Source organism: Triticum urartu, chromosome 4A (genome assembly GCF_056163025.1).
Source record: "Triticum urartu cultivar PI428250 chromosome 4A, HENAU_Tu73, whole genome shotgun sequence".
NCBI lineage: Eukaryota > Viridiplantae > Streptophyta > Magnoliopsida > Poales > Poaceae > Triticum > Triticum urartu.
Genome location: NC_141876.1, coordinates 14,776,004 through 14,784,563, shown reverse-complemented (window position 1 = coordinate 14,784,563; position 8,560 = coordinate 14,776,004).

Genomic DNA, 8,560 nt, shown 5'->3' with positions numbered 1-8,560 from the left:
GATTACACTAGGCCAGCCATGGTCATGTATTCATTAGAGTGAAAGCACAGTGACAAACAGCTTCAGTGTAATAAGGATCAAGTAGGAAGAAGTTATTAAGCCAAACAGATCATGCATTCACGTTGTGAAGACAAATGATAAAGCAAGCATGCAGTGACTTCACAATGAGTAACAGCAAGAGAAGGAAGTGAAGATGAAACCAGTGACTCGTTGAAGACAATGATATGTTGGACCAGTTCCAGTTGCTGTGACAACTGTACGTCTGGTTGGAGCGGCTAGGTATTTAAACCTTAGGACACACAGTCCCGGACACCCAGTCCTGAACACACAGTTCAGGACACCAAGTCCTCACCGTATTCTCCTTGAGCTAAGGTCACTTAGTCCTCGCCCAATCACTCTGGTAAGTCTTCAAGGTAGACTCCCAAACCTTCACAGACTTCGTTCACTGGCAATCCACAATGTCTCTTGGATGCTCTGAACGCGACGTCTAACCGTCTGGAGAATTCACAGTCCTCAAGTGTAATAAGTCTTCAGATCACACAGACAAGAAGACTCAAGTGATGCCCAATTTACTCTGGCTCTGGGTGGTTAGGGCTTTTCTCCTCACTAGGAATTTTCTCTCAAAGGCTTCGAGGTGGGTTGCTCTCAAACGACAAAAGCCGTGCACTGAAATCTGAGCAGCCAACCGTTTATGGTTGTGGGGGTGAGCTATTTATAGCCACTTGGCAACCCGACCTGATTTGTCCGAAATGACCCTGGGTCACTAAGGAACTGACACGTGTCTCAACGGTCAGATTTCAAATTCTCATGACAACTTTACTTGGGCTGCAAGCAAAGCTGACTTGTCCGGCTCTGGACAAGATTCACTCTCATTGTCTTCACTCGAAGACATAGGTTTTTGATTTAGGCATCACTTCAGTCATTCTGACTGGTTCTCCTGGACCCCACTTAACAGTACGATGGTTCCTATGACTCAACACAAAATAAAAAGAACTACGAAAGATCTAAGTCTTCGAGTTCCATAGGATTCATAACGTGTCTTGTTTTGTCATAGTCTTCAATGTGAATATCTTCATATACCACCTTTGTCTTCAGTGTCTTCATTCATTTTTAGGGGTCATCTCTGGTAGTAAAACCGAATCAATGAGGGACTTCTACCTGTGTTTTCCTGCAATTCTCACAAACACATTAGTCCCTCAACTAGGTTTGTCGTCAATACTCCAAAACCAACCAGGGGTGGCACTAGATGCACTTACAAACCCCTATTCACGTTGGTTGCAAGGATTTATTTGTTTTGTGCAGGTACGAGGGACTCACGCGTAGCCTCCTACTGGATTGATACCTTGGTTCTCAAAAACTGAGGGAAATACTTACGCTACTTTGTTGCATCATCCCTTCCTCTTCGGGGAAAACCAACGCAGTGCTCAAGAGGTAGCAAATATGTGGGAGCCAATATGAACATCCAGGTTCCGCTATTGGTTATTGACCGGAGACGTGTATCAGTCATGTCTACATAGTTCTCGAACCCATAGGGTCCGCACGCTTAAATTTTGGTGACGATCGGTATTATGAGTTTTTGTGTTTTGATGTACCGAAGGTAGTTTGGAGTCTCGGATATGATCAGACATAACGAGGAGTCTCGAAATGGTCGAGACATAAAGATCGATATATTAGACGACTATATTTGGACACCGGAAGTGTTCCGGGTGGTTTTGGAGAAAATCGGAGTGCCGGAGGGTTACCGGAACCCCCCTGGGAGAAATAGTGGGCCTTATGGGCCTTAGTGGAGAGAGAGGGCTGGCCTAGGGCAGGCCGCGCGCCCCTCCCCCTCTGGTCTGAATTGGAGTAGGAGAAGGGAGGGGGCGGCGCCCCCCTTTCCTTCTCCCTCTCCCCCTTCCTTTCCCCTCCTAGTAGGAGTAGGAAAGAGGGGAATCCTACTCCTACTAGGAGGAGGATTCCTCCTCCTGGCGCGCCCTCTAGGGCCAGCAGGCCTCCCCCTTGCTCCTTTATATACGGGGGCAGGGGCACCTCTAGACACATAAGTTGATCTATTGATCTATTCCAGCCGTGTGTGGTGCCCTCCTCCACCATAATCCACCTCAATTATATCATAGCGGTGCTTAGGCGAAGCCCTGCGTCGGTAGCATCATCATCACCGTCATCATGCCGTCGTGCTGACGAAACTCTCCTGTGAAGCTCTGCTGGATCGGAGTTCGTGGGATGTCATCGAGCTGAACGTGTGCTGAACTCGGAGGTGCCGTGCGTTCGGTACTTGGACCGGTCGGATCGTGAAGACGTATGACTACATCAACCGCGTTGTGCTAACGCTTCCACTTTCGGTCTGCGAGGGTACATGGACACACTCTCCCCTCTCATTGCTATGCATCACCATGATCCTGTGTGTGCGTAGGAATTTTTTTGAAATTACTACATTCCTCAATAGTGGTATCAGAGCCAGGTTTATGCGTAGATGTTATATGCACGAGTATAACACAAGTGAGTTGTGGGCGATACAAGTCATACTTCTTACCAGCATGTCATACTTTGGTTCGGCGGTATTGTTGGATGAAGCGGTCTGGACCGACATTACGCGTATGCTTACGCGAGACTGGTTCTACCAACGTGCTTTGCACACAGGTGGCTGGCGGGTGTCAGTTTCTCCAACTTTAGTTGAACCGGGTGTGACTACGCCCGGTCCTTGTTGAAGGTTAAAACAACACTAACTTGACGAAATATCGTTTTGGTTTTGGTGCGTAGGTAAGAATGGTTCTTGCTCAGCCCGTAGCAGCCACGTAAAACTTGCAACAACAAAGTAGAGGACGTCTAACTTTTTTTTGCATGGCATGTTGTGATGTGATATGGTTAAGATGTGATGAGATATGAATTGTTGTATGAGATGATCATGTTTTGTTAAAAGTTATCGGCAACTGGCAGGAGCCTTATAGTTGTCTCTTTATTGCATAAGATGCAAGTGCCATGTAATTGCTTTACTTTATCGCTATGCGATAGCAATAGTTGCAAAAGCAATAGTTGGCGAGACGACCATGTGACGACACATTGATAGAGATCAAGATGATGGAGATCATGGTGTCATGTGATACGTCTCCGACGTATCTATAATTTTTGATTGTTCCTTGCTATATTATATTCTGTTTTGGACATTATTGGGCTTTATTATACACTTTTATATTATTTTTGGGACTAACCTATTAACCGGAGGCCCAACCCAGAATTGCTGTTTTTTTGCCTATTTTAGGGTTTCGAAGAAAAAGAATATCAAACGGAGTCCAAACGGAATGAAACCTTCGGGAACGGGATTTTCGAAACGAACATGATCCACAGGACTTGGACCCTACGTCAAGACATCAACCAGGAGGCCACGAGGTAGGGGGCGCGCCTACCCCCCAGGCGCGCCCTCCACCCTCGTGGGCCCCCTGTTGCTCCACCGACGTACTCCTTCCTCCTATATATACCTATGTACCCCCAAACTACTAGATACAGAGTCAAAACCCTAATTCCACCACCGTAACTTTCTGTATCCACGAGATCCCATCTTGGGGCCTGTTCCGGAGCTCCGCCGGAGGGGGCATCGATCACGGAGGGCTTCTACATCAACACCATAGCCTCTCTGATGAAGTGTGAGTAGTTTACCTCAGACCTACGGGTCCATAGTTATTAGCTAGATGGCTTCTTCTTTCTTTTTGGATCTCAATACAAAGTTCTCCCCCTCTCTTGTGGCGATCTATTCGATGTAATCTTGTTTTGCGGTGTGTTTGTTGAGACCGATGAATTGTGGGTTTATGATCAAGTTTATCTATGAACAATATTTGAATCTTCTCTGAATTCTTTTATGTATGATTGGTTATCTTTGCAAGTCTCTTCGAATTATCAGTTTGGTTTGGCCTACTAGATTGATCTTTCTTGCAATGGGAGAAGTGCTTAGCTTTGGGTTCAATCTTGCGGTGTCCTTTCCCAGTGACAGTAGGGGCAGCAAGGCATGTATTGTATTGTTGCCATCGAGGATAACAAGATGGGGTTTTCATCATATTGCATGAGTTTATCCCTCTACATCATGTCATCTTGCTTAATGCGTTACTCTGTTCTCTTGAACTTAATACTCTAGATGCATGCTGGATATCGGTCGATGTGTGGAGTAATAGTAGTAGATGCAGGCAGGAGTCGGTCTACTTGTCTCGGACGTGATGCCTATATACATGATCATACCTAGATATTCTCATAACTATGCTCAATTCTGTCAATTGCTCAACAGTAATTTGTTTACCCATCGTGAATACTTATGCTCTCGAGAGAAGCCACTAGTGAAACCTATGGCCCCCGGGCCTATCTTTCATCATATTAATCTTCCAACACTTAGTTCTTTTTATTGCCTTTTATTTTACTTTGCATCTTCATCATAAAAATACCAAAAATATTATCTTATCATATCTATCAGATCTCACTCCCGTAAGTGACCGTGTAGGGATTGACAACCCCTTATCGCGTTAGTTGCAAGGATTTATTTGTTTGTGTAGGTGCAAGGGACTCGTGCGTGGCCTCCTACTGTATTGATACCTTGGTTCTCAAAAACTGAGGGAAATACTTACGCTACTTTGCTGCATCACCCTTTCCTCTTCAAGGGAAAAACAACACAAGTGCTCAAGAGGTAGCAAGAAGGATTTCTGGCGCCGTTGCCGGGGAGGTCTACGCAAAAGTCAACATACCAAGTACCCATCACAAAACTTTATCTCCCGCATTACATTATTTGCCATTTGCCTCTCGTTTTCCTCTCCCCCACTTCACCCTTGCCGTTTTATTCACCCTTTCTCTCTCCATCCTCCCTCTTTCTCTATTTGCCTCTTTTTGCCCGTTTCTTGCTTGCTTGTATGTTGGATTGCTTGCTTGTCACGATGGCTCAAGATAATACCAAATTGTGTGACTTTACCAATACCAACAACAATGATTTTATTACCACTCCGATTGCTCCTCTTACCAATGCTGAATCTTGTGAAATTAATGCTGCTTTGCTGAATCTTGTCATGAAAAATCCGTTTTTCGGCCTTCCTAGTGAAGATGCCGCTACCCATGTAAATAGATTCATTGATTTGTGTGATATGCAAAAGAACAAAGATGTGGATAATGATATTGTTAAATTGAAGCTATTTCCCTTTTCGCTTAGAAGTCGTGTTAAAGCTTGGTTTTCGTCTTTGCCTAAAAATAGTATTGATTCGTGGAATAAGTGCAAATATGCTTTTATCTCTAAGTATTTTCCTCCCGCTAAGATCATCTCTCTTAGGAACGATATTATGAATTTTAAGCAACTTGATCATGAACATGTTGCACAAGCTTGGGAGAGAATGAAATTAATGATACGTAATTGCCCTACACATGGTTTATGTTGGGTTTCGTAGTAATTTCAAAAAATTTCCTACGCACACACAAGATCATGTGATGCATAGCAACGAGAGGGGAGAGTGTTGTCTACGTACCCATGCAGACCGACTGCGAAAGCGTTGACGCAACGTAGAGGAAGTAGTCGTACGTCTTCACGATCCAACCGATCAAGCACCGAAACTACGGCACCTCCGAGTTCGAGCACATGTTCAGCTCGATGACGATCCCCGGACTCCGATCCAGCAAAATGTCGGGGAAGAGTTCCGTCAGCACGATGGCGTGGTGACGATCTTGATGCACTACAGCAGCAGGGCTTCGCCTAAACTCCACTACAGTATAATCGAGGAATATGGTGGCCGGGGCACCGCACACAACTAAGGAATAGATCACGTGGACCAATTGTGTGTCTAGAGGTGCCCCTGCCCCTGTATATAAAGGAGCAAGGGGGGAGAGGTGCGTTCAGCCTTGGGGAGCGCCAGGAGGAGTCCTACTCCCTCTGGGAGTAGGATTCCCCCCCCCCCCAATCCTAGTTGGAATAGGATTCGCGGAGGGGGAAAAGAGGAGGAGGGGGCCGGCCACCTCTCCTAGTCCTAATAGGACTAGGGGAAGGGGGAGGCGCGCAGCCCATCTAGGGCAGCCCCTTCTCTTTTCCACTAAGGCCCACTATGGCCCATATAGCTCCCGGGGGGTTTCGGTAACCCTCCCGGTACTCCGGTAAAATCCCGATTTCACCCGGAACACTTCCGATATCCAAACATAGGCTTCCAATATATCAATCTTTATGTCTCGACCATTTCGAGACTCCTCGTCATGTCCGTGATCACATCCGGGACTCCGAACAACCTTCGGTACATCAAAATGAATAAACTCATAATATAACTGTCATCGTAACCTTAAGCGTGCGGACCCTACGGGTTCGAGAACAATGTAGACATGACCGAGACACGTCTCCAATCAATAACCAATAGCGGGACCTGGATGCCCATATTGGCTCCTACATATTCTACGAAGATCTTTATCTGTCAGACCGCATAACAACATACGTTGTTCCCTTTGTCATCGGTATGTTACTTGCCCGAGATTCGATCGTCGGTATTCCTATACCTAGTTCAATCTCGTTACCGGCAAGTCTCTTTACTCGTTCTGTAATACATCTCCCGCAACTAACTCATTTAGTTGCAATGCTTGCAAGGTTTAAGTGATGTGCATTACCGAGAGGGCCCAGAGATACCTCTCCGACAATCGGAGTGACAAATCCTAATCTCGAAATACGCCAACCCAACATCTACCATTGGAGACACCTGTAGAGCTCCTTTATAATCACCCATTTACGTTGTGACGTTTGGTAGCACACAAAGTGTTCCTCCGGTAAACGGGAGTTGCATAATCTCATAGTCATAGGAACATGTATAAGTCATGAAGAAAAGCAATAGCAACATACTAAACGATCGGGTGCTAAGCTAATGGAATGGGTCATGTCAATCAGATCATTCAACTAGTGATTTGACCTCGTTAATCAAATAACAACTCTTTGTTCATGGTTAGGAAACGTAACCATCTTTGATTAACGAGCTAGTCAAGTAGAGGCATACTAGTGACACTCTGTTTGTCTATGTATTCACACATGTATTATGTTTCCGGTTAATACAATTCTAGCATGAATAATAAACATTTATCATGATATAAGGAAATAAATAATAACTTTATTATTGCCTCTAGGGCATATTTCCTTCAGTCTCCCACTTGCACTAGAGTCAATAATCTAGATTACACTGTAATGATTCTAACACCCATGGAGCTTTGGTGCTGATCATGTTTTGCTCGTGGAAGATGCTTAGTCAACGGGTCTGCAACATTCAGATCCGTATGTATCTTGCAAATTTCTATGTCTCCCACATGGACTAGATCCCGGATGGAATTGAAGCGTCTCTTGATGTGTTTGGTCCTTTTGTGAAATCTGGATTCCTTTGCCAAGGAAATTGCACCAGTATTGTCACAAAAGATTTTCATTGGACCCGATACACTAGGTATGACACCTAGATCGGATATGAACTCCTTCATCCAGACTCCTTCGTTCACTGCTTCCGAAGCAGCTATGTACTCCGCTTCACATGTAGATCCCGCTACGACGCTTTGTTTAGAACTGCACCAACTGACAGCTCCACCGTTTAATGTAAACACGCATCCGGTTTGCGATTTAGAATCGTCCGGATCAGTGTCAAAGCTTGCATCAACGTAACCTTTTATGGTGAGCTCTTTGTCACCTCCATATACGAGAAACATATCCTTAGTCCTTTTCAGGTATTTCAGGATGTTCTTGACCGCTGTCCAGTGATCCACTCCTGGATTACTTTGGTACCTCCCTGCTAGACTTATAGCAAGGCACACATCGGGTCTGGTACACAGCATTGCATACATGATAGATCCTATGGCTGATGCATAGGGAACATCTTTCATATTCTCTCTATCTTCTGCAGTGGTCGGGCATTGAGTCTTACTCAACTTCACACCTTGTAACACAGGCAACAATCCTTTCTTTGCTTGATCCATTTTGAACTTCTTCAAAATCTTGTCAAGGTATGTGCTTTGTGAAAGTCCAATTAAGCGTCTTGATCTATCTCTATAGATCTTTATGCCTAATATGTAAGCAGCTTCACCGAGGTCTTTCATTGAAAAACTCTTATTCAAGTATCCCTTTATGCTATCCAGAAATTCTATATCATTTCCAATCAGCAATATGTCATCCACATATAATATCAGAAATGCTACAGAGCTCCCACTCACTTTCTTATAAATACAGGCTTCTCCAAAAGTCTGTATAAAACCAAATGCTTTGATCACACTATCAAAACGTTTATTCCAACTCCGAGAGGCTTGCACCAGTCCATAAATGGATCGTTGGAGCTTGCACACTTTGTTAGCTCCCTTTGGATCGACAAAACCTTCCGGTTGCATCATATACAACTCTTCTTCCAGAAATCCATTCAGGAATGCAGTTTTGACATCCATCTGCCAAATTTCATAATCATAAAATGCGGCAATTGCTAACATGATTCGGACGGACTTAAGCATCGCTACGGGTGAGAAGGTCTCATCGTAGTCAACCCCTTGAACTTGTCGAAAACCTTTTGCGACAAGTCGAGCTTTGTAGACAGTAACATTACCATCA